At 48.5% G+C, this 23,032-nt stretch overlaps 32 non-coding genes across 32 annotated transcripts; all 32 read left to right on the forward strand.

Annotated features, from left to right (window-relative positions):
• The first annotated feature begins 228 nt into the window (after window positions 1-228).
• On the forward strand, window positions 229-347 carry LOC143872935 (5S ribosomal RNA). The gene has a single exon (XR_013247660.1). It is a non-coding gene; the product is annotated as a 5S ribosomal RNA (ribosomal RNA).
• Window positions 348-944: 597 nt separating this feature from the next.
• Window positions 945-1,063, forward strand: LOC143872997 (5S ribosomal RNA). The gene has a single exon (XR_013247720.1). It is a non-coding gene; the product is annotated as a 5S ribosomal RNA (ribosomal RNA).
• A 597-nt stretch (window positions 1,064-1,660) lies between these two features.
• LOC143872947 (5S ribosomal RNA) lies at window positions 1,661-1,779 on the forward strand. Its single transcript, XR_013247671.1, has one exon. It is a non-coding gene; the product is annotated as a 5S ribosomal RNA (ribosomal RNA).
• Window positions 1,780-2,376: 597 nt separating this feature from the next.
• LOC143872959 (5S ribosomal RNA) lies at window positions 2,377-2,495 on the forward strand. The gene has a single exon (XR_013247682.1). It is a non-coding gene; the product is annotated as a 5S ribosomal RNA (ribosomal RNA).
• A 597-nt stretch (window positions 2,496-3,092) lies between these two features.
• On the forward strand, window positions 3,093-3,211 carry LOC143872971 (5S ribosomal RNA). Its single transcript, XR_013247694.1, has one exon. It is a non-coding gene; the product is annotated as a 5S ribosomal RNA (ribosomal RNA).
• Window positions 3,212-3,808: 597 nt separating this feature from the next.
• Window positions 3,809-3,927, forward strand: LOC143872982 (5S ribosomal RNA). Its single transcript, XR_013247705.1, has one exon. It is a non-coding gene; the product is annotated as a 5S ribosomal RNA (ribosomal RNA).
• A 597-nt stretch (window positions 3,928-4,524) lies between these two features.
• On the forward strand, window positions 4,525-4,643 carry LOC143872993 (5S ribosomal RNA). The gene has a single exon (XR_013247716.1). It is a non-coding gene; the product is annotated as a 5S ribosomal RNA (ribosomal RNA).
• Window positions 4,644-5,240: 597 nt separating this feature from the next.
• On the forward strand, window positions 5,241-5,359 carry LOC143873004 (5S ribosomal RNA). The gene has a single exon (XR_013247727.1). It is a non-coding gene; the product is annotated as a 5S ribosomal RNA (ribosomal RNA).
• Window positions 5,360-5,956: 597 nt separating this feature from the next.
• On the forward strand, window positions 5,957-6,075 carry LOC143873017 (5S ribosomal RNA). Its single transcript, XR_013247739.1, has one exon. It is a non-coding gene; the product is annotated as a 5S ribosomal RNA (ribosomal RNA).
• A 597-nt stretch (window positions 6,076-6,672) lies between these two features.
• On the forward strand, window positions 6,673-6,791 carry LOC143873028 (5S ribosomal RNA). Its single transcript, XR_013247753.1, has one exon. It is a non-coding gene; the product is annotated as a 5S ribosomal RNA (ribosomal RNA).
• Window positions 6,792-7,388: 597 nt separating this feature from the next.
• LOC143873041 (5S ribosomal RNA) lies at window positions 7,389-7,507 on the forward strand. Its single transcript, XR_013247765.1, has one exon. It is a non-coding gene; the product is annotated as a 5S ribosomal RNA (ribosomal RNA).
• A 597-nt stretch (window positions 7,508-8,104) lies between these two features.
• Window positions 8,105-8,223, forward strand: LOC143873052 (5S ribosomal RNA). Its single transcript, XR_013247777.1, has one exon. It is a non-coding gene; the product is annotated as a 5S ribosomal RNA (ribosomal RNA).
• Window positions 8,224-8,820: 597 nt separating this feature from the next.
• Window positions 8,821-8,939, forward strand: LOC143873064 (5S ribosomal RNA). Its single transcript, XR_013247788.1, has one exon. It is a non-coding gene; the product is annotated as a 5S ribosomal RNA (ribosomal RNA).
• Window positions 8,940-9,536: 597 nt separating this feature from the next.
• LOC143873076 (5S ribosomal RNA) lies at window positions 9,537-9,655 on the forward strand. Its single transcript, XR_013247799.1, has one exon. It is a non-coding gene; the product is annotated as a 5S ribosomal RNA (ribosomal RNA).
• Window positions 9,656-10,252: 597 nt separating this feature from the next.
• Window positions 10,253-10,371, forward strand: LOC143873753 (5S ribosomal RNA). The gene has a single exon (XR_013248453.1). It is a non-coding gene; the product is annotated as a 5S ribosomal RNA (ribosomal RNA).
• A 597-nt stretch (window positions 10,372-10,968) lies between these two features.
• On the forward strand, window positions 10,969-11,087 carry LOC143873088 (5S ribosomal RNA). The gene has a single exon (XR_013247810.1). It is a non-coding gene; the product is annotated as a 5S ribosomal RNA (ribosomal RNA).
• Window positions 11,088-11,684: 597 nt separating this feature from the next.
• On the forward strand, window positions 11,685-11,803 carry LOC143873099 (5S ribosomal RNA). Its single transcript, XR_013247821.1, has one exon. It is a non-coding gene; the product is annotated as a 5S ribosomal RNA (ribosomal RNA).
• A 596-nt stretch (window positions 11,804-12,399) lies between these two features.
• Window positions 12,400-12,518, forward strand: LOC143873111 (5S ribosomal RNA). The gene has a single exon (XR_013247832.1). It is a non-coding gene; the product is annotated as a 5S ribosomal RNA (ribosomal RNA).
• Window positions 12,519-13,115: 597 nt separating this feature from the next.
• On the forward strand, window positions 13,116-13,234 carry LOC143873122 (5S ribosomal RNA). Its single transcript, XR_013247843.1, has one exon. It is a non-coding gene; the product is annotated as a 5S ribosomal RNA (ribosomal RNA).
• Window positions 13,235-13,831: 597 nt separating this feature from the next.
• Window positions 13,832-13,950, forward strand: LOC143873133 (5S ribosomal RNA). Its single transcript, XR_013247856.1, has one exon. It is a non-coding gene; the product is annotated as a 5S ribosomal RNA (ribosomal RNA).
• A 597-nt stretch (window positions 13,951-14,547) lies between these two features.
• Window positions 14,548-14,666, forward strand: LOC143873144 (5S ribosomal RNA). Its single transcript, XR_013247867.1, has one exon. It is a non-coding gene; the product is annotated as a 5S ribosomal RNA (ribosomal RNA).
• Window positions 14,667-15,263: 597 nt separating this feature from the next.
• Window positions 15,264-15,382, forward strand: LOC143873157 (5S ribosomal RNA). The gene has a single exon (XR_013247879.1). It is a non-coding gene; the product is annotated as a 5S ribosomal RNA (ribosomal RNA).
• A 597-nt stretch (window positions 15,383-15,979) lies between these two features.
• On the forward strand, window positions 15,980-16,098 carry LOC143873168 (5S ribosomal RNA). Its single transcript, XR_013247890.1, has one exon. It is a non-coding gene; the product is annotated as a 5S ribosomal RNA (ribosomal RNA).
• Window positions 16,099-16,694: 596 nt separating this feature from the next.
• LOC143873180 (5S ribosomal RNA) lies at window positions 16,695-16,813 on the forward strand. Its single transcript, XR_013247901.1, has one exon. It is a non-coding gene; the product is annotated as a 5S ribosomal RNA (ribosomal RNA).
• Window positions 16,814-17,410: 597 nt separating this feature from the next.
• Window positions 17,411-17,529, forward strand: LOC143873191 (5S ribosomal RNA). The gene has a single exon (XR_013247912.1). It is a non-coding gene; the product is annotated as a 5S ribosomal RNA (ribosomal RNA).
• A 597-nt stretch (window positions 17,530-18,126) lies between these two features.
• On the forward strand, window positions 18,127-18,245 carry LOC143872998 (5S ribosomal RNA). Its single transcript, XR_013247721.1, has one exon. It is a non-coding gene; the product is annotated as a 5S ribosomal RNA (ribosomal RNA).
• Window positions 18,246-18,842: 597 nt separating this feature from the next.
• Window positions 18,843-18,961, forward strand: LOC143873203 (5S ribosomal RNA). The gene has a single exon (XR_013247923.1). It is a non-coding gene; the product is annotated as a 5S ribosomal RNA (ribosomal RNA).
• A 597-nt stretch (window positions 18,962-19,558) lies between these two features.
• LOC143873214 (5S ribosomal RNA) lies at window positions 19,559-19,677 on the forward strand. Its single transcript, XR_013247934.1, has one exon. It is a non-coding gene; the product is annotated as a 5S ribosomal RNA (ribosomal RNA).
• Window positions 19,678-20,274: 597 nt separating this feature from the next.
• Window positions 20,275-20,393, forward strand: LOC143873225 (5S ribosomal RNA). Its single transcript, XR_013247945.1, has one exon. It is a non-coding gene; the product is annotated as a 5S ribosomal RNA (ribosomal RNA).
• Window positions 20,394-20,990: 597 nt separating this feature from the next.
• LOC143873236 (5S ribosomal RNA) lies at window positions 20,991-21,109 on the forward strand. Its single transcript, XR_013247956.1, has one exon. It is a non-coding gene; the product is annotated as a 5S ribosomal RNA (ribosomal RNA).
• Window positions 21,110-21,706: 597 nt separating this feature from the next.
• On the forward strand, window positions 21,707-21,825 carry LOC143873247 (5S ribosomal RNA). Its single transcript, XR_013247967.1, has one exon. It is a non-coding gene; the product is annotated as a 5S ribosomal RNA (ribosomal RNA).
• A 597-nt stretch (window positions 21,826-22,422) lies between these two features.
• LOC143873259 (5S ribosomal RNA) lies at window positions 22,423-22,541 on the forward strand. Its single transcript, XR_013247978.1, has one exon. It is a non-coding gene; the product is annotated as a 5S ribosomal RNA (ribosomal RNA).
• The last annotated feature ends 491 nt before the right edge of the window (window positions 22,542-23,032 follow it).

Genomic DNA, 23,032 nt, shown 5'->3' on the forward strand with positions numbered 1-23,032 from the left:
TAACTTTTGATCCGCCCGTCAGATCGTGGCGATTCTTATATTGATTCGGGGGTACTCGGGAAGATTCATCGCGCGATGACAGCCCTGGCGGTCATCCGGCTTCCCGACATGCTCGGATCGTCCATCCGGTGTCATCTAGCAGGATTTTTTCGCACTTTCATTTAAACGGACTTCGTACGACAATGCGAGTGGAAACTCTTTATTACTTTGACAATGGAGAGGCATGCTGGGTGCGATCATACCAGCACAAATGCACTGGATCCCATCAGAACTCCGAAGTTAAGCGTGCTTGGGCGAGAGTAGTACTAGGATGGGTGACCTCCTGGGAAGTCCTCGTGTTGCACCCCTGTCACTTTTTTCGGCTATCTACCACTTTTTTCGAACAATCTTTCGGTTCTGGAACATCGATGCGAACTGAAACGCACGTTTAGTGCGTCGCCTCCTACGTTTCGGTTCGGATCTTTTTATTTTCTTCCGGATGGTGAATTCAAAGACGTCCGGTCTTTATTATGGCGGGGTGATAGTGTCGTTTGATTCGATAAACGGAATTCGTTCTGACATTTCATTTGCGGTCAAATTATAGCGGGTGTTTGTTTAGATTCAGTGACGTACAGGCTATAGCGGATGAGTGTACTAGTGGATGCGAGTCATGAATCCGGTCGGAAGGTGTTTACTGGCCGTGAGCTACCCTTGGTGCACAAATATCGTTCCGACGATAACTTTTGATCCGCCCGTCAGATCGTCGCGATTCTTATATTGATTCGGGGGTACTCGGGAAGATCCATCGCGCGATGACAGCCCTGGCGGTCATCCGGCTTCCCGACATGCTCGGATCGTCCATCCGGTGTCATCTAGCAGGATTTTTTCGCACTTTCATTTAAACGGACTTCGTACGACAATGCGAGTGGAAACTCTTAATTACTTTGACAATGGAGAGGCATGCTGGGTGCGATCATACCAGCACAAATGCACTGGATCCCATCAGAACTCCGAAGTTAAGCGTGCTTGGGCGAGAGTAGTACTAGGATGGGTGACCTCTTGGGAAGTCCTCGTGTTGCACCCCTGTCACTTTTTTCGGCTATCTACCACTTTTTTCGAACAATCTTTCGGTTCTGGAACATCGATGCGAACTGAAACGCACGTTTAGTGCGTCGCCTCCTACGTTTCGGTTCGGATCTTTTTATTTTCTTCCGGATGGTGAATTCAAACACGTCCGGTCTTTATTATGGCGGGGTGATAGTGTCGTTTGATTCGATAAACGGAATTCGTTCTGACATTTCATTTGCGGTCAAATTATAGCGGGGGTTTGTTTAGATTCAGTGACGTACAGGCTATAGCGGATGAGTGTACTAGTGGATGCGAGTCATGAATCCGGTCGGAAGGTGTTTACTGGCCGTGAGCTACCCTTGGTGCACAAATATCGTTCCGACGATAACTTTTGATCCGCCCGTCAGATCGTGGCGATTCTTATATTGATTCGGGGGTACTCGGGAAGATTCATCGCGCGATGACAGCCCTGGCGGTCATCCGGCTTCCCGACATGCTCGGATCGTCCATCCGGTGTCATCTAGCAGGATTTTTTCGCACTTTCATTTAAACGGACTTCGTACGACAATGCGAGTGGAAACTCTTTATTACTTTGACAATGGAGAGGCATGCTGGGTGCGATCATACCAGCACAAATGCACTGGATCCCATCAGAACTCCGAAGTTAAGCGTGCTTGGGCGAGAGTAGTACTAGGATGGGTGACCTCCTGGGAAGTCCTCGTGTTGCACCCCTGTCACTTTTTTCGGCTATCTACCACTTTTTTCGAACAATCTTTCGGTTCTGGAACATCGATGCGAACTGAAACGCACGTTTAGTGCGTCGCCTCCTACGTTTCGGTTCGGATCTTTTTATTTTCTTCCGGATGGTGAATTCAAAGACGTCCGGTCTTTATTATGGCGGGGTGATAGTGTCGTTTGATTCGATAAACGGAATTCGTTCTGACATTTCATTTGCGGTCAAATTATAGCGGGGGTTTGTTTAGATTCAGTGACGTACAGGCTATAGCGGATGAGTGTACTAGTGGATGCGAGTCATGAATCCGGTCGGAAGGTGTTTACTGGCCGTGAGCTACCCTTGGTGCACAAATATCGTTCCGACGATAACTTTTGATCCGCCCGTCAGATCGTGGCGAATCTTATATTGATTCGGGGGTACTCGGGAAGATCCATCGCGCGATGACAGCCTTGGCGGTCATCCGGCTTCCCGACATGCTCGGATCGTCCATCCGGTGTCATCTAGCAGGATTTTTTCGCACTTTCATTTAAACGGACTTCGTACGACAATGCGAGTGGAAACTCTTTATTACTTTGACAATGGAGAGGCATGCTGGGTGCGATCATACCAGCACAAATGCACTGGATCCCATCAGAACTCCGAAGTTAAGCGTGCTTGGGCGAGAGTAGTACTAGGATGGGTGACCTCCTGGGAAGTCCTCGTGTTGCACCCCTGTCACTTTTTTCGGCTATCTACCACTTTTTTCGAACAATCTTTCGGTTCTGGAACATCGATGCGAACTGAAACGCACGTTTAGTGCGTCGCCTCCTACGTTTCGGTTCGGATCTTTTTATTTTCTTCCGGATGGTGAATTCAAACACGTCCGGTCTTTGTTATGGCGGGGTGATAGTGTCGTTTGATTCGATAAACGGAATTCGTTCTGACATTTCATTTGCGGTCAAATTATAGCGGGGGTTTGTTTAGATTCAGTGACGTACAGGCTATAGCGGATGAGTGTACTAGTGGATGCGAGTCATGAATCCGGTCGGAAGGTGTTTACTGGCCGTGAGCTACCCTTGGTGCACAAATATCGTTCCGACGATAACTTTTGATCCGCCCGTCAGATCGTGGCGATTCTTATATTGATTCGGGGGTACTCGGGAAGATCCATCGCGCGATGACAGCCCTGGCGGTCATCCGGCTTCCCGACATGCTCGGATCGTCCATCCGGTGTCATCTAGCAGGATTTTTTCGCACTTTCATTTAAACGGACTTCGTACGACAATGCGAGTGGAAACTCTTAATTACTTTGACAATGGAGAGGCATGCTGGGTGCGATCATACCAGCACAAATGCACTGGATCCCATCAGAACTCCGAAGTTAAGCGTGCTTGGGCGAGAGTAGTACTAGGATGGGTGACCTCCTGGGAAGTCCTCGTGTTGCACCCCTGTCACTTTTTTCGGCTATCTACCACTTTTTTCGAACAATCTTTCGGTTCTGGAACATCGATGCGAACTGAAACGCACGTTTAGTGCGTCGCCTCCTACGTTTCGGTTCGGATCTTTTTATTTTCTTCCGGATGGTGAATTCAAAGACGTCCGGTCTTTATTATGGCGGGGTGATAGTGTCGTTTGATTCGATAAACGGAATTCGTTCTGACATTTCGTTTGCGGTCAAATTATAGCGGGGGTTTGTTTAGATTCAGTGACGTACAGGCTATAGCGGATGAGTGTACTAGTGGATGCGAGTCATGAATCCGGTCGGAAGGTGTTTACTGGCCGTGAGCTACCCTTGGTGCACAAATATCGTTCCGACGATAACTTTTGATCCGCCCGTCAGATCGTGGCGATTCTTATATTGATTCGGGGGTACTCGGGAAGATTCATCGCGCGATGACAGCCCTGGCGGTCATCCGGCTTCCCGACATGCTCGGATCGTCCATCCGGTGTCATCTAGCAGGATTTTTTCGCACTTTCATTTAAACGGACTTCGTACGACAATGCGAGTGGAAACTCTTTATTACTTTGACAATGGAGAGGCATGCTGGGTGCGATCATACCAGCACAAATGCACTGGATCCCATCAGAACTCCGAAGTTAAGCGTGCTTGGGCGAGAGTAGTACTAGGATGGGTGACCTCCTGGGAAGTCCTCGTGTTGCACCCCTGTCACTTTTTTCGGCTATCTACCACTTTTTTCGAACAATCTTTCGGTTCTGGAACATCGATGCGAACTGAAACGCACGTTTAGTGCGTCGCCTCCTACGTTTCGGTTCGGATCTTTTTATTTTCTTCCGGATGGTGAATTCAAAGACGTCCGGTCTTTATTATGGCGGGGTGATAGTGTCGTTTGATTCGATAAACGGAATTCGTTCTGACATTTCATTTGCGGTCAAATTATAGCGGGGGTTTGTTTAGATTCAGTGACGTACAGGCTATAGCGGATGAGTGTACTAGTGGATGCGAGTCATGAATCCGGTCGGAAGGTGTTTACTGGCCGTGAGCTACCCTTGGTGCACAAATATCGTTCCGACGATAACTTTTGATCCGCCCGTCAGATCGTGGCGATTCTTATATTGATTCGGGGGTACTCGGGAAGATTCATCGCGCGATGACAGCCCTGGCGGTCATCCGGCTTCCCGACATGCTCGGATCGTCCATCCGGTGTCATCTAGCAGGATTTTTTCGCACTTTCATTTAAACGGACTTCGTACGACAATGCGAGTGGAAACTCTTTATTACTTTGACAATGGAGAGGCATGCTGGGTGCGATCATACCAGCACAAATGCACTGGATCCCATCAGAACTCCGAAGTTAAGCGTGCTTGGGCGAGAGTAGTACTAGGATGGGTGACCTCCTGGGAAGTCCTCGTGTTGCACCCCTGTCACTTTTTTCGGCTATCTACCACTTTTTTCGAACAATCTTTCGGTTCTGGAACATCGATGCGAACTGAAACGCACGTTTAGTGCGTCGCCTCCTACGTTTCGGTTCGGATCTTTTTATTTTCTTCCGGATGGTGAATTCAAAGACGTCCGGTCTTTATTATGGCGGGGTGATAGTGTCGTTTGATTCGATAAACGGAATTCGTTCTGACATTTCATTTGCGGTCAAATTATAGCGGGGGTTTGTTTAGATTCAGTGACGTACAGGCTATAGCGGATGAGTGTACTAGTGGATGCGAGTCATGAATCCGGTCGGAAGGTGTTTACTGGCCGTGAGCTACCCTTGGTGCACAAATATCGTTCCGACGATAACTTTTGATCCGCCCGTCAGATCGTGGCGAATCTTATATTGATTCGGGGGTACTCGGGAAGATCCATCGCGCGATGACAGCCCTGGCGGTCATCCGGCTTCCCGACATGCTCGGATCGTCCATCCGGTGTCATCTAGCAGGATTTTTTCGCACTTTCATTTAAACGGACTTCGTACGACAATGCGAGTGGAAACTCTTTATTACTTTGACAATGGAGAGGCATGCTGGGTGCGATCATACCAGCACAAATGCACTGGATCCCATCAGAACTCCGAAGTTAAGCGTGCTTGGGCGAGAGTAGTACTAGGATGGGTGACCTCCTGGGAAGTCCTCGTGTTGCACCCCTGTCACTTTTTTCGGCTATCTACCACTTTTTTCGAACAATCTTTCGGTTCTGGAACATCGATGCGAACTGAAACGCACGTTTAGTGCGTCGCCTCCTACGTTTCGGTTCGGATCTTTTTATTTTCTTCCGGATGGTGAATTCAAACACGTCCGGTCTTTGTTATGGCGGGGTGATAGTGTCGTTTGATTCGATAAACGGAATTCGTTCTGACATTTCATTTGCGGTCAAATTATAGCGGGGGTTTGTTTAGATTCAGTGACGTACAGGCTATAGCGGATGAGTGTACTAGTGGATGCGAGTCATGAATCCGGTCGGAAGGTGTTTACTGGCCGTGAGCTACCCTTGGTGCACAAATATCGTTCCGACGATAACTTTTGATCCGCCCGTCAGATCGTGGCGATTCTTATATTGATTCGGGGGTACTCGGGAAGATCCATCGCGCGATGACAGCCCTGGCGGTCATCCGGCTTCCCGACATGCTCGGATCGTCCATCCGGTGTCATCTAGCAGGATTTTTTCGCACTTTCATTTAAACGGACTTCGTACGACAATGCGAGTGGAAACTCTTAATTACTTTGACAATGGAGAGGCATGCTGGGTGCGATCATACCAGCACAAATGCACTGGATCCCATCAGAACTCCGAAGTTAAGCGTGCTTGGGCGAGAGTAGTACTAGGATGGGTGACCTCCTGGGAAGTCCTCGTGTTGCACCCCTGTCACTTTTTTCGGCTATCTACCACTTTTTTCGAACAATCTTTCGGTTCTGGAACATCGATGCGAACTGAAACGCACGTTTAGTGCGTCGCCTCCTACGTTTCGGTTCGGATCTTTTTATTTTCTTCCGGATGGTGAATTCAAAGACGTCCGGTCTTTATTATGGCGGGGTGATAGTGTCGTTTGATTCGATAAACGGAATTCGTTCTGACATTTCGTTTGCGGTCAAATTATAGCGGGGGTTTGTTTAGATTCAGTGACGTACAGGCTATAGCGGATGAGTGTACTAGTGGATGCGAGTCATGAATCCGGTCGGAAGGTGTTTACTGGCCGTGAGCTACCCTTGGTGCACAAATATCGTTCCGACGATAACTTTTGATCCGCCCGTCAGATCGTGGCGATTCTTATATTGATTCGGGGGTACTCGGGAAGATTCATCGCGCGATGACAGCCCTGGCGGTCATCCGGCTTCCCGACATGCTCGGATCGTCCATCCGGTGTCATCTAGCAGGATTTTTTCGCACTTTCATTTAAACGGACTTCGTACGACAATGCGAGTGGAAACTCTTTATTACTTTGACAATGGAGAGGCATGCTGGGTGCGATCATACCAGCACAAATGCACTGGATCCCATCAGAACTCCGAAGTTAAGCGTGCTTGGGCGAGAGTAGTACTAGGATGGGTGACCTCCTGGGAAGTCCTCGTGTTGCACCCCTGTCACTTTTTTCGGCTATCTACCACTTTTTTCGAACAATCTTTCGGTTCTGGAACATCGATGCGAACTGAAACGCACGTTTAGTGCGTCGCCTCCTACGTTTCGGTTCGGATCTTTTTATTTTCTTCCGGATGGTGAATTCAAAGACGTCCGGTCTTTATTATGGCGGGGTGATAGTGTCGTTTGATTCGATAAACGGAATTCGTTCTGACATTTCATTTGCGGTCAAATTATAGCGGGGGTTTGTTTAGATTCAGTGACGTACAGGCTATAGCGGATGAGTGTACTAGTGGATGCGAGTCATGAATCCGGTCGGAAGGTGTTTACTGGCCGTGAGCTACCCTTGGTGCACAAATATCGTTCCGACGATAACTTTTGATCCGCCCGTCAGATCGTGGCGATTCTTATATTGATTCGGGGGTACTCGGGAAGATTCATCGCGCGATAACAGCCCTGGCGGTCATCCGGCTTCCCGACATGCTCGGATCGTCCATCCGGTGTCATCTAGCAGGATTTTTTCGCACTTTCATTTAAACGGACTTCGTACGACAATGCGAGTGGAAACTCTTTATTACTTTGACAATGGAGAGGCATGCTGGGTGCGATCATACCAGCACAAATGCACTGGATCCCATCAGAACTCCGAAGTTAAGCGTGCTTGGGCGAGAGTAGTACTAGGATGGGTGACCTCCTGGGAAGTCCTCGTGTTGCACCCCTGTCACTTTTTTCGGCTATCTACCACTTTTTTCGAACAATCTTTCGGTTCTGGAACATCGATGCGAACTGAAACGCACGTTTAGTGCGTCGCCTCCTACGTTTCGGTTCGGATCTTTTTATTTTCTTCCGGATGGTGAATTCAAACACGTCCGGTCTTTATTATGGCGGGGTGATAGTGTCGTTTGATTCGATAAACGGAATTCGTTCTGACATTTCATTTGCGGTCAAATTATAGCGGGGGTTTGTTTAGATTCAGTGACGTACAGGCTATAGCGGATGAGTGTACTAGTGGATGCGAGTCATGAATCCGGTCGGAAGGTGTTTACTGGCCGTGAGCTACCCTTGGTGCACAAATATCGTTCCGACGATAACTTTTGATCCGCCCGTCAGATCGTGGCGATTCTTATATTGATTCGGGGGTACTCGGGAAGATTCATCGCGCGATGACAGCCCTGGCGGTCATCCGGCTTCCCGACATGCTCGGATCGTCCATCCGGTGTCATCTAGCAGGATTTTTTCGCACTTTCATTTAAACGGACTTCGTACGACAATGCGAGTGGAAACTCTTTATTACTTTGACAATGGAGAGGCATGCTGGGTGCGATCATACCAGCACAAATGCACTGGATCCCATCAGAACTCCGAAGTTAAGCGTGCTTGGGCGAGAGTAGTACTAGGATGGGTGACCTCCTGGGAAGTCCTCGTGTTGCACCCCTGTCACTTTTTTCGGCTATCTACCACTTTTTTCGAACAATCTTTCGGTTCTGGAACATCGATGCGAACTGAAACGCACGTTTAGTGCGTCGCCTCCTACGTTTCGGTTCGGATCTTTTTATTTTCTTCCGGATGGTGAATTCAAACACGTCCGGTCTTTATTATGGCGGGGTGATAGTGTCGTTTGATTCGATAAACGGAATTCGTTCTGACATTTCATTTGCGGTCAAATTATAGCGGGGGTTTGTTTAGATTCAGTGACGTACAGGCTATAGCGGATGAGTGTACTAGTGGATGCGAGTCATGAATCCGGTCGGAAGGTGTTTACTGGCCGTGAGCTACCCTTGGTGCACAAATATCGTTCCGACGATAACTTTTGATCCGCCCGTCAGATCGTGGCGATTCTTATATTGATTCGGGGGTACTCGGGAAGATTCATCGCGCGATGACAGCCCTGGCGGTCATCCGGCTTCCCGACATGCTCGGATCGTCCATCCGGTGTCATCTAGCAGGATTTTTTCGCACTTTCATTTAAACGGACTTCGTACGACAATGCGAGTGGAAACTCTTTATTACTTTGACAATGGAGAGGCATGCTGGGTGCGATCATACCAGCACAAATGCACTGGATCCCATCAGAACTCCGAAGTTAAGCGTGCTTGGGCGAGAGTAGTACTAGGATGGGTGACCTCCTGGGAAGTCCTCGTGTTGCACCCCTGTCACTTTTTTCGGCTATCTACCACTTTTTTCGAACAATCTTTCGGTTCTGGAACATCGATGCGAACTGAAACGCACGTTTAGTGCGTCGCCTCCTACGTTTCGGTTCGGATCTTTTTATTTTCTTCCGGATGGTGAATTCAAAGACGTCCGGTCTTTATTATGGCGGGGTGATAGTGTCGTTTGATTCGATAAACGGAATTCGTTCTGACATTTCATTTGCGGTCAAATTATAGCGGGGGTTTGTTTAGATTCAGTGACGTACAGGCTATAGCGGATGAGTGTACTAGTGGATGCGAGTCATGAATCCGGTCGGAAGGTGTTTACTGGCCGTGAGCTACCCTTGGTGCACAAATATCGTTCCGACGATAACTTTTGATCCGCCCGTCAGATCGTGGCGATTCTTATATTGATTCGGGGGTACTCGGGAAGATTCATCGCGCGATGACAGCCCTGGCGGTCATCCGGCTTCCCGACATGCTCGGATCGTCCATCCGGTGTCATCTAGCAGGATTTTTTCGCACTTTCATTTAAACGGACTTCGTACGACAATGCGAGTGGAAACTCTTTATTACTTTGACAATGGAGAGGCATGCTGGGTGCGATCATACCAGCACAAATGCACTGGATCCCATCAGAACTCCGAAGTTAAGCGTGCTTGGGCGAGAGTAGTACTAGGATGGGTGACCTCCTGGGAAGTCCTCGTGTTGCACCCCTGTCACTTTTTTCGGCTATCTACCACTTTTTTCGAACAATCTTTCGGTTCTGGAACATCGATGCGAACTGAAACGCACGTTTAGTGCGTCGCCTCCTACGTTTCGGTTCGGATCTTTTTATTTTCTTCCGGATGGTGAATTCAAAGACGTCCGGTCTTTATTATGGCGGGGTGATAGTGTCGTTTGATTCGATAAACGGAATTCGTTCTGACATTTCATTTGCGGTCAAATTATAGCGGGGGTTTGTTTAGATTCAGTGACGTACAGGCTATAGCGGATGAGTGTACTAGTGGATGCGAGTCATGAATCCGGTCGGAAGGTGTTTACTGGCCGTGAGCTACCCTTGGTGCACAAATATCGTTCCGACGATAACTTTTGATCCGCCCGTCAGATCGTGGCGATTCTTATATTGATTCGGGGGTACTCGGGAAGATTCATCGCGCGATGACAGCCCTGGCGGTCATCCGGCTTCCCGACATGCTCGGATCGTCCATCCGGTGTCATCTAGCAGGATTTTTTCGCACTTTCATTTAAACGGACTTCGTACGACAATGCGAGTGGAAACTCTTTATTACTTTGACAATGGAGAGGCATGCTGGGTGCGATCATACCAGCACAAATGCACTGGATCCCATCAGAACTCCGAAGTTAAGCGTGCTTGGGCGAGAGTAGTACTAGGATGGGTGACCTCCTGGGAAGTCCTCGTGTTACACCCCTGTCACTTTTTTCGGCTATCTACCACTTTTTTCGAACAATCTTTCGGTTCTGGAACATCGATGCGAACTGAAACGCACGTTTAGTGCGTCGCCTCCTACGTTTCGGTTCGGATCTTTTTATTTTCTTCCGGATGGTGAATTCAAACACGTCCGGTCTTTATTATGGCGGGGTGATAGTGTCGTTTGATTCGATAAACGGAATTCGTTCTGACATTTCATTTGCGGTCAAATTATAGCGGGGGTTTGTTTAGATTCAGTGACGTACAGGCTATAGCGGATGAGTGTACTAGTGGATGCGAGTCATGAATCCGGTCGGAAGGTGTTTACTGGCCGTGAGCTACCCTTGGTGCACAAATATCGTTCCGACGATAACTTTTGATCCGCCCGTCAGATCGTGGCGATTCTTATATTGATTCGGGGGTACTCGGGAAGATTCATCGCGCGATGACAGCCCTAGCGGTCATCCGGCTTCCCGACATGCTCGGATCGTCCATCCGGTGTCATCTAGCAGGATTTTTTCGCACTTTCATTTAAACGGACTTCGTACGACAATGCGAGTGGAAACTCTTTATTACTTTGACAATGGAGAGGCATGCTGGGTGCGATCATACCAGCACAAATGCACTGGATCCCATCAGAACTCCGAAGTTAAGCGTGCTTGGGCGAGAGTAGTACTAGGATGGGTGACCTCCTGGGAAGTCCTCGTGTTGCACCCCTGTCACTTTTTTCGGCTATCTACCACTTTTTTCGAACAATCTTTCGGTTCTGGAACATCGATGCGAACTGAAACGCACGTTTAGTGCGTCGCCTCCTACGTTTCGGTTCGGATCTTTTTATTTTCTTCCGGATGGTGAATTCAAAGACGTCCGGTCTTTATTATGGCGGGGTGATAGTGTCGTTTGATTCGATAAACGGAATTCGTTCTGACATTTCATTTGCGGTCAAATTATAGCGGGGGTTTGTTTAGATTCAGTGACGTACAGGCTATAGCGGATGAGTGTACTAGTGGATGCGAGTCATGAATCCGGTCGGAAGGTGTTTACTGGCCGTGAGCTACCCTTGGTGCACAAATATCGTTCCGACGATAACTTTTGATCCGCCCGTCAGATCGTGGCGAATCTTATATTGATTCGGGGGTACTCGGGAAGATCCATCGCGCGATGACAGCCCTGGCGGTCATCCGGCTTCCCGACATGCTCGGATCGTCCATCCGGTGTCATCTAGCAGGATTTTTTCGCACTTTCATTTAAACGGACTTCGTACGACAATGCGAGTGGAAACTCTTTATTACTTTGACAATGGAGAGGCATGCTGGGTGCGATCATACCAGCACAAATGCACTGGATCCCATCAGAACTCCGAAGTTAAGCGTGCTTGGGCGAGAGTAGTACTAGGATGGGTGACCTCCTGGGAAGTCCTCGTGTTGCACCCCTGTCATTTTTTCGGCTATCTACCACTTTTTTCGAACAATCTTTCGGTTCTGGAACATCGATGCGAACTGAAACGCACGTTTAGTGCGTCGCCTCCTACGTTTCGGTTCGGATCTTTTTATTTTCTTCCGGATGGTGAATTCAAACACGTCCGGTCTTTGTTATGGCGGGGTGATAGTGTCGTTTGATTCGATAAACGGAATTCGTTCTGACATTTCATTTGCGGTCAAATTATAGCGGGGGTTTGTTTAGATTCAGTGACGTACAGGCTATAGCGGATGAGTGTACTAGTGGATGCGAGTCATGAATCCGGTCGGAAGGTGTTTACTGGCCGTGAGCTACCCTTGGTGCACAAATATCGTTCCGACGATAACTTTTGATCCGCCCGTCAGATCGTGGCGATTCTTATATTGATTCGGGGGTACTCGGGAAGATCCATCGCGCGATGACAGCCCTGGCGGTCATCCGGCTTCCCGACATGCTCGGATCGTCCATCCGGTGTCATCTAGCAGGATTTTTTCGCACTTTCATTTAAACGGACTTCGTACGACAATGCGAGTGGAAACTCTTAATTACTTTGACAATGGAGAGGCATGCTGGGTGCGATCATACCAGCACAAATGCACTGGATCCCATCAGAACTCCGAAGTTAAGCGTGCTTGGGCGAGAGTAGTACTAGGATGGGTGACCTCCTGGGAAGTCCTCGTGTTGCACCCCTGTCACTTTTTTCGGCTATCTACCACTTTTTTCGAACAATCTTTCGGTTCTGGAACATCGATGCGAACTGAAACGCACGTTTAGTGCGTCGCCTCCTACGTTTCGGTTCGGATCTTTTTATTTTCTTCCGGATGGTGAATTCAAAGACGTCCGGTCTTTATTATGGCGGGGTGATAGTGTCGTTTGATTCGATAAACGGAATTCGTTCTGACATTTCGTTTGCGGTCAAATTATAGCGGGGGTTTGTTTAGATTCAGTGACGTACAGGCTATAGCGGATGAGTGTACTAGTGGATGCGAGTCATGAATCCGGTCGGAAGGTGTTTACTGGCCGTGAGCTACCCTTGGTGCACAAATATCGTTCCGACGATAACTTTTGATCCGCCCGTCAGATCGTGGCGATTCTTATATTGATTCGGGGGTACTCGGGAAGATTCATCGCGCGATGACAGCCCTGGCGGTCATCCGGCTTCCCGACATGCTCGGATCGTCCATCCGGTGTCATCTAGCAGGATTTTTTCGCACTTTCATTTAAACGGACTTCGTACGACAATGCGAGTGGAAACTCTTAATTACTTTGACAATGGAGAGGCATGCTGGGTGCGATCATACCAGCACAAATGCACTGGATCCCATCAGAACTCCGAAGTTAAGCGTGCTTGGGCGAGAGTAGTACTAGGATGGGTGACCTCCTGGGAAGTCCTCGTGTTGCACCCCTGTCACTTTTTTCGGCTATCTACCACTTTTTTCGAACAATCTTTCGGTTCTGGAACATCGATGCGAACTGAAACGCACGTTTAGTGCGTCGCCTCCTACGTTTCGGTTCGGATCTTTTTATTTTCTTCCGGATGGTGAATTCAAAGACGTCCGGTCTTTATTATGGCGGGGCGATAGTGTCGTTTGATTCGATAAACGGAATTCGTTCTGACATTTCATTTGCGGTCAAATTATAGCGGGGGTTTGTTTAGATTCAGTGACGTACATGCTATAGCGGATGAGTGTACTAGTGGATGCGAGTCATGAATCCGGTCGGAAGGTGTTTACTGGCCGTGAGCTACCCTTGGTGCACAAATATCGTTCCGACGATAACTTTTGATCCGCCCGTCAGATCGTGGCGATTCTTATATTGATTCGGGGGTACTCGGGAAGATTCATCGCGCGATGACAGCCCTGGCGGTCATCCGGCTTCCCGACATGCTCGGATCGTCCATCCGGTGTCATCTAGCAGGATTTTTTCGCACTTTCATTTAAACGGACTTCGTACGACAATGCGAGTGGAAACTCTTTATTACTTTGACAATGGAGAGGCATGCTGGGTGCGATCATACCAGCACAAATGCACTGGATCCCATCAGAACTCCGAAGTTAAGCGTGCTTGGGCGAGAGTAGTACTAGGATGGGTGACCTCCTGGGAAGTCCTCGTGTTGCACCCCTGTCACTTTTTTCGGCTATCTACCACTTTTTTCGAACAATCTTTCGGTTCTGGAACATCGATGCGAACTGAAACGCACGTTTAGTGCGTCGCCTCCTACGTTTCGGTTCGGATCTTTTTATTTTCTTCCGGATGGTGAATTCAAAGACGTCCGGTCTTTATTATGGCGGGGTGATAGTGTCGTTTGATTCGATAAACGGAATTCGTTCTGACATTTCATTTGCGGTCAAATTATAGCGGGGGTTTGTTTAGATTCAGTGACGTACAGGCTATAGCGGATGAGTGTACTAGTGGATGCGAGTCATGAATCCGGTCGGAAGGTGTTTACTGGCCGTGAGCTACCCTTGGTGCACAAATATCGTTCCGACGATAACTTTTGATCCGCCCGTCAGATCGTGGCGATTCTTATATTGATTCGGGGGTACTCGGGAAGATCCATCGCGCGATGACAGCTCTAGCGGTCATCCGGCTTCCCGACATGCTCGGATCGTCCATCCGGTGTCATCTAGCAGGATTTTTTCGCACTTTCATTTAAACGGACTTCGTACGACAATGCGAGTGGAAACTCTTAATTACTTTGACAATGGAGAGGCATGCTGGGTGCGATCATACCAGCACAAATGCACTGGATCCCATCAGAACTCCGAAGTTAAGCGTGCTTGGGCGAGAGTAGTACTAGGATGGGTGACCTCCTGGGAAGTCCTCGTGTTGCACCCCTGTCACTTTTTTCGGCTATCTACCACTTTTTTCGAACAATCTTTCGGTTCTGGAACATCGATGCGAACTGAAACGCACGTTTAGTGCGTCGCCTCCTACGTTTCGGTTCGGATCTTTTTATTTTCTTCCGGATGGTGAATTCAAAGACGTCCGGTCTTTATTATGGCGGGGCGATAGTGTCGTTTGATTCGATAAACGGAATTCGTTCTGACATTTCATTTGCGGTCAAATTATAGCGGGGGTTTGTTTAGATTCAGTGACGTACATGCTATAGCGGATGAGTGTACTAGTGGATGCGAGTCATGAATCCGGTCGGAAGGTGTTTACTGGCCGTGAGCTACCCTTGGTGCACAAATATCGTTCCGACGATAACTTTTGATCCGCCCGTCAGATCGTGGCGATTCTTATATTGATTCGGGGGTACTCGGGAAGATTCATCGCGCGATAACAGCCCTGGCGGTCATCCGGCTTCCCGACATGCTCGGATCGTCCATCCGGTGTCATCTAGCAGGATTTTTTCGCACTTTCATTTAAACGGACTTCGTACGACAATGCGAGTGGAAACTCTTTATTACTTTGACAATGGAGACGCATGCTGGGTGCGATCATACCAGCACAAATGCACTGGATCCCATCAGAACTCCGAAGTTAAGCGTGCTTGGGCGAGAGTAGTACTAGGATGGGTGACCTCCTGGGAAGTCCTCGTGTTGCACCCCTGTCACTTTTTTCGGCTATCTACCACTTTTTTCGAACAATCTTTCGGTTCTGGAACATCGATGCGAACTGAAACGCACGTTTAGTGCGTCGCCTCCTACGTTTCGGTTCGGATCTTTTTATTTTCTTCCGGATGGTGAATTCAAAGACGTCCGGTCTTTATTATGGCGGGGTGATAGTGTCGTTTGATTCGATAAACGGAATTCGTTCTGACATTTCATTTGCGGTCAAATTATAGCGGGGGTTTGTTTAGATTCAGTGACGTACAGGCTATAGCGGATGAGTGTACTAGTGGATGCGAGTCATGAATCCGGTCGGAAGGTGTTTACTGGCCGTGAGCTACCCTTGGTGCACAAATATCGTTCCGACGATAACTTTTGATCCGCCCGTCAGATCGTGGCGATTCTTATATTGATTCGGGGGTACTCGGGAAGATCCATCGCGCGATGACAGCCCTGGCGGTCATCCGGCTTCCCGACATGCTCGGATCGTCCATCCGGTGTCATCTAGCAGGATTTTTTCGCACTTTCATTTAAACGGACTTCGTACGACAATGCGAGTGGAAACTCTTAATTACTTTGACAATGGAGAGGCATGCTGGGTGCGATCATACCAGCACAAATGCACTGGATCCCATCAGAACTCCGAAGTTAAGCGTGCTTGGGCGAGAGTAGTACTAGGATGGGTGACCTCCTGGGAAGTCCTCGTGTTGCACCCCTGTCACTTTTTTCGGCTATCTACCACTTTTTTCGAACAATCTTTCGGTTCTGGAACATCGATGCGAACTGAAACGCACGTTTAGTGCGTCGCCTCCTACGTTTCGGTTCGGATCTTTTTATTTTCTTCCGGATGGTGAATTCAAAGACGTCCGGTCTTTATTATGGCGGGGTGATAGTGTCGTTTGATTCGATAAACGGAATTCGTTCTGACATTTCGTTTGCGGTCAAATTATAGCGGGGGTTTGTTTAGATTCAGTGACGTACAGGCTATAGCGGATGAGTGTACTAGTGGATGCGAGTCATGAATCCGGTCGGAAGGTGTTTACTGGCCGTGAGCTACCCTTGGTGCACAAATATCGTTCCGACGATAACTTTTGATCCGCCCGTCAGATCGTGGCGATTCTTATATTGATTCGGGGGTACTCGGGAAGATTCATCGCGCGATGACAGCCTGGCGGTCATCCGGCTTCCCGACATGCTCGGATCGTCCATCCGGTGTCATCTAGCAGGATTTTTTCGCACTTTCATTTAAACGGACTTCGTACGACAATGCGAGTGGAAACTCTTTATTACTTTGACAATGGAGAGGCATGCTGGGTGCGATCATACCAGCACAAATGCACTGGATCCCATCAGAACTCCGAAGTTAAGCGTGCTTGGGCGAGAGTAGTACTAGGATGGGTGACCTCCTGGGAAGTCCTCGTGTTGCACCCCTGTCACTTTTTTCGGCTATCTACCACTTTTTTCGAACAATCTTTCGGTTCTGGAACATCGATGCGAACTGAAACGCACGTTTAGTGCGTCGCCTCCTACGTTTCGGTTCGGATCTTTTTATTTTCTTCCGGATGGTGAATTCAAAGACGTCCGGTCTTTATTATGGCGGGGCGATAGTGTCGTTTGATTCGATAAACGGAATTCGTTCTGACATTTCATTTGCGGTCAAATTATAGCGGGGGTTTGTTTAGATTCAGTGACGTACATGCTATAGCGGATGAGTGTACTAGTGGATGCGAGTCATGAATCCGGTCGGAAGGTGTTTACTGGCCGTGAGCTACCCTTGGTGCACAAATATCGTTCCGACGATAACTTTTGATCCGCCCGTCAGATCGTGGCGATTCTTATATTGATTCGGGGGTACTCGGGAAGATTCATCGCGCGATGACAGCCCTGGCGGTCATCCGGCTTCCCGACATGCTCGGATCGTCCATCCGGTGTCATCTAGCAGGATTTTTTCGCACTTTCATTTAAACGGACTTCGTACGACAATGCGAGTGGAAACTCTTTATTACTTTGACAATGGAGACGCATGCTGGGTGCGATCATACCAGCACAAATGCACTGGATCCCATCAGAACTCCGAAGTTAAGCGTGCTTGGGCGAGAGTAGTACTAGGATGGGTGACCTCCTGGGAAGTCCTCGTGTTGCACCCCTGTCACTTTTTTCGGCTATCTACCACTTTTTTCGAACAATCTTTCGGTTCTGGAACATCGATGCGAACTGAAACGCACGTTTAGTGCGTCGCCTCCTACGTTTCGGTTCGGATCTTTTTATTTTCTTCCGGATGGTGAATTCAAAGACGTCCGGTCTTTATTATGGCGGGGTGATAGTGTCGTTTGATTCGATAAACGGAATTCGTTCTGACATTTCATTTGCGGTCAAATTATAGCGGGGGTTTGTTTAGATTCAGTGACGTACAGGCTATAGCGGATGAGTGTACTAGTGGATGCGAGTCATGAATCCGGTCGGAAGGTGTTTACTGGCCGTGAGCTACCCTTGGTGCACAAATATCGTTCCGACGATAACTTTTGATCCGCCCGTCAGATCGTGGCGATTCTTATATTGATTCGGGGGTACTCGGGAAGATCCATCGCGCGATGACAGCTCTAGCGGTCATCCGGCTTCCCGACATGCTCGGATCGTCCATCCGGTGTCATCTAGCAGGATTTTTTCGCACTTTCATTTAAACGGACTTCGTACGACAATGCGAGTGGAAACTCTTAATTACTTTGACAATGGAGAGGCATGCTGGGTGCGATCATACCAGCACAAATGCACTGGATCCCATCAGAACTCCGAAGTTAAGCGTGCTTGGGCGAGAGTAGTACTAGGATGGGTGACCTCTTGGGAAGTCCTCGTGTTGCACCCCTGTCACTTTTTTCGGCTATCTACCACTTTTTTCGAACAATCTTTCGGTTCTGGAACATCGATGCGAACTGAAACGCACGTTTAGTGCGTCGCCTCCTACGTTTCGGTTCGGATCTTTTTATTTTCTTCCGGATGGTGAATTCAAAGACGTCCGGTCTTTATTATGGCGGGGCGATAGTGTCGTTTGATTCGATAAACGGAATTCGTTCTGACATTTCATTTGCGGTCAAATTATAGCGGGGGTTTGTTTAGATTCAGTGACGTACATGCTATAGCGGATGAGTGTACTAGTGGATGCGAGTCATGAATCCGGTCGGAAGGTGTTTACTGGCCGTGAGCTACCCTTGGTGCACAAATATCGTTCCGACGATAACTTTTGATCCGCCCGTCAGATCGTGGCGATTCTTATATTGATTCGGGGGTACTCGGGAAGATTCATCGCGCGATGACAGCCCTGGCGGTCATCCGGCTTCCCGACATGCTCGGATCGTCCATCCGGTGTCATCTAGCAGGATTTTTTCGCACTTTCATTTAAACGGACTTCGTACGACAATGCGAGTGGAAACTCTTTATTACTTTGACAATGGAGAGGCATGCTGGGTGCGATCATACCAGCACAAATGCACTGGATCCCATCAGAACTCCGAAGTTAAGCGTGCTTGGGCGAGAGTAGTACTAGGATGGGTGACCTCCTGGGAAGTCCTCGTGTTGCACCCCTGTCACTTTTTTCGGCTATCTACCACTTTTTTCGAACAATCTTTCGGTTCTGGAACATCGATGCGAACTGAAACGCACGTTTAGTGCGTCGCCTCCTACGTTTCGGTTCGGATCTTTTTATTTTCTTCCGGATGGTGAATTCAAAGACGTCCGGTCTTTATTATGGCGGGGCGATAGTGTCGTTTGATTCGATAAACGGAATTCGTTCTGACATTTCATTTGCGGTCAAATTATAGCGGGGGTTTGTTTAGATTCAGTGACGTACATGCTATAGCGGATGAGTGTACTAGTGGATGCGAGTCATGAATCCGGTCGGAAGGTGTTTACTGGCCGTGAGCTACCCTTGGTGCACAAATATCGTTCCGACGATAACTTTTGATCCGCCCGTCAGATCGTGGCGATTCTTATATTGATTCGGGGGTACTCGGGAAGATTCATCGCGCGATGACAGCCCTGGCGGTCATCCGGCTTCCCGACATGCTCGGATCGTCCATCCGGTGTCATCTAGCAGGATTTTTTCGCACTTTCATTTAAACGGACTTCGTACGACAATGCGAGTGGAAACTCTTTATTACTTTGACAATGGAGACGCATGCTGGGTGCGATCATACCAGCACAAATGCACTGGATCCCATCAGAACTCCGAAGTTAAGCGTGCTTGGGCGAGAGTAGTACTAGGATGGGTGACCTCCTGGGAAGTCCTCGTGTTGCACCCCTGTCACTTTTTTCGGCTATCTACCACTTTTTTCGAACAATCTTTCGGTTCTGGAACATCGATGCGAACTGAAACGCACGTTTAGTGCGTCGCCTCCTACGTTTCGGTTCGGATCTTTATATTTTCTTCCGGATGGTGAATTCAAACACGTCCGGTCTTTATTATGGCGGGGTGATAGTGTCGTTTGATTCGATAAACGGAATTCGTTCTGACATTTCATTTGCGGTCAAATTATAGCGGGGGTTTGTTTAGATTCAGTGACGTACAGGCTATAGCGGATGAGTGTACTAGTGGATGCGAGTCATGAATCCGGTCGGAAGGTGTTTACTGGCCGTGAGCTACCCTTGGTGCACAAATATCGTTCCGACGATAACTTTTGATCCGCCCGTCAGATCGTGGCGATTCTTATATTGATTCGGGGGTACTCGGGAAGATCCATCGCGCGATGACAGCCCTGGCGGTCATCCGGCTTCCCGACATGCTCGGATCGTCCATCCGGTGTCATCTAGCAGGATTTTTTCGCACTTTCATTTAAACGGACTTCGTACGACAATGCGAGTGGAAACTCTTAATTACTTTGACAATGGAGAGGCATGCTGGGTGCGATCATACCAGCACAAATGCACTGGATCCCATCAGAACTCCGAAGTTAAGCGTGCTTGGGCGAGAGTAGTACTAGGATGGGTGACCTCCTGGGAAGTCCTCGTGTTGCACCCCTGTCACTTTTTTCGGCTATCTACCACTTTTTTCGAACAATCTTTCGGTTCTGGAACATCGATGCGAACTGAAACGCACGTTTAGTGCGTCGCCTCCTACGTTTCGGTTCGGATCTTTTTATTTTCTTCCGGATGGTGAATTCAAAGACGTCCGGTCTTTATTATGGCGGGGTGATAGTGTCGTTTGATTCGATAAACGGAATTCGTTCTGACATTTCATTTGCGGTCAAATTATAGCGGGGGTTTGTTTAGATTCAGTGACGTACAGGCTATAGCGGATGAGTGTACTAGTGGATGCGAGTCATGAATCCGGTCGTAAGGTGTTTACTGGCCGTGAGCTACCCTTGGTGCACAAATATCGTTCCGACGATAACTTTTGATCCGCCCGTCAGATCGTGACGATTCTTATATTGATTCGGGGGTACTCGGGAAGATCCATCGCGCGATGACAGCCCTGGCGGTCATCCGGCTTCCCGACATGCTCGGATCGTCCATCCGGTGTCATCTAGCAGGATTTTTTCGCACTTTCATTTAAACGGACTTCGTACGACAATGCGAGTGGAAACTCTTTATTACTTTGACAATGGAGAGGCATGCTGGGTGCGATCATACCAGCACAAATGCACTGGATCCCATCAGAACTCCGAAGTTAAGCGTGCTTGGGCGAGAGTAGTACTAGGATGGGTGACCTCCTGGGAAGTCCTCGTGTTGCACCCCTGTCACTTTTTTCGGCTATCTACCACTTTTTTCGAACAATCTTTCGGTTCTGGAACATCGATGCGAACTGAAACGCACGTTTAGTGCGTCGCCTCCTACGTTTCGGTTCGGATCTTTTTATTTTCTTCCGGATGGTGAATTCAAAGACGTCCGGTCTTTATTATGGCGGGGTGATAGTGTCGTTTGATTCGATAAACGGAATTCGTTCTGACATTTCATTTGCGGTCAAATTATAGCGGGGGTTTGTTTAGATTCAGTGACGTACAGGCTATAGCGGATGAGTGTACTAGTGGATGCGAGTCATGAATCCGGTCGGAAGGTGTTTACTGGCCGTGAGCTACCCTTGGTGCACAAATATCGTTCCGACGATAACTTTTGATCCGCCCGTCAGATCGTGGCGATTCTTATATTGATTCGGGGGTACTCGGGAAGATCCATCGCGCGATGACAGCCCTGGCGGTCATCCGGCTTCCCGACATGCTCGGATCGTCCATCCGGTGTCATCTAGCAGGATTTTTTCGCACTTTCATTTAAACGGACTTCGTACGACAATGCGAGTGGAAACTCTTAATTACTTTGACAATGGAGAGGCATGCTGGGTGCGATCATACCAGCACAAATGCACTGGATCCCATCAGAACTCCGAAGTTAAGCGTGCTTGGGCGAGAGTAGTACTAGGATGGGTGACCTCCTGGGAAGTCCTCGTGTTGCACCCCTGTCACTTTTTTCGGCTATCTACCACTTTTTTCGAACAATCTTTCGGTTCTGGAACATCGATGCGAACTGAAACGCACGTTTAGTGCGTCGCCTCCTACGTTTCGGTTCGGATCTTTTTATTTTCTTCCGGATGGTGAATTCAAAGACGTCCGGTCTTTATTATGGCGGGGCGATAGTGTCGTTTGATTCGATAAACGGAATTCGTTCTGACATTTCATTTGCGGTCAAATTATAGCGGGGGTTTGTTTAGATTCAGTGACGTACAGGCTATAGCGGATGAGTGTACTAGTGGATGCGAGTCATGAATCCGGTCGTAAGGTGTTTACTGGCCGTGAGCTACCCTTGGTGCACAAATATCGTTCCGACGATAACTTTTGATCCGCCCGTCAGATCGTGACGATTCTTATATTGATTCGGGGGTACTCGGGAAGATCCATCGCGCGATGACAGCCCTGGCGGTCATCCGGCTTCCCGACATGCTCGGATCGTCCATCCGGTGTCATCTAGCAGGATTTTTTCGCACTTTCATTTAAACGGACTTCGTACGACAATGCGAGTGGAAACTCTTTATTACTTTGACAATGGAGAGGCATGCTGGGTGCGATCATACCAGCACAAATGCACTGGATCCCATCAGAACTCCGAAGTTAAGCGTGCTTGGGCGAGAGTAGTACTAGGATGGGTGACCTCCTGGGAAGTCCTCGTGTTGCACCCCTGTCACTTTTTTCGGCTATCTACCACTTTTTTCGAACAATCTTTCGGTTCTGGAACATCGATGCGAACTGAAACGCACGTTTAGTGCGTCGCCTCCTACGTTTCGGTTCGGATCTTTTTATTTTCTTCCGGATGGTGAATTCAAAGACGTCCGGTCTTTATTATGGCGGGGCGATAGTGTCGTTTGATTCGATAAACGGAATTCGTTCTGACATTTCATTTGCGGTCAAATTATAGCGGGGGTTTGTTTAGATTCAGTGACGTACATGCTATAGCGGATGAGTGTACTAGTGGATGCGAGTCATGAATCCGGTCGGAAGGTGTTTACTGGCCGTGAGCTACCCTTGGTGCACAAATATCGTTCCGACGATAACTTTTGATCCGCCCGTCAGATCGTGGCGATTCTTATATTGATTCGGGGGTACTCGGGAAGATTCATCGCGCGATGACAGCCCTGGCGGTCATCCGGCTTCCCGACATGCTCGGATCGTC

The sequence above is a fragment of the Tasmannia lanceolata genome, unplaced genomic scaffold (genome assembly GCF_043159265.1).
Source record: "Tasmannia lanceolata isolate RefF3 unplaced genomic scaffold, GAP_Taslan_0.1 ptg000003l, whole genome shotgun sequence".
NCBI lineage: Eukaryota > Viridiplantae > Streptophyta > Magnoliopsida > Canellales > Winteraceae > Tasmannia > Tasmannia lanceolata.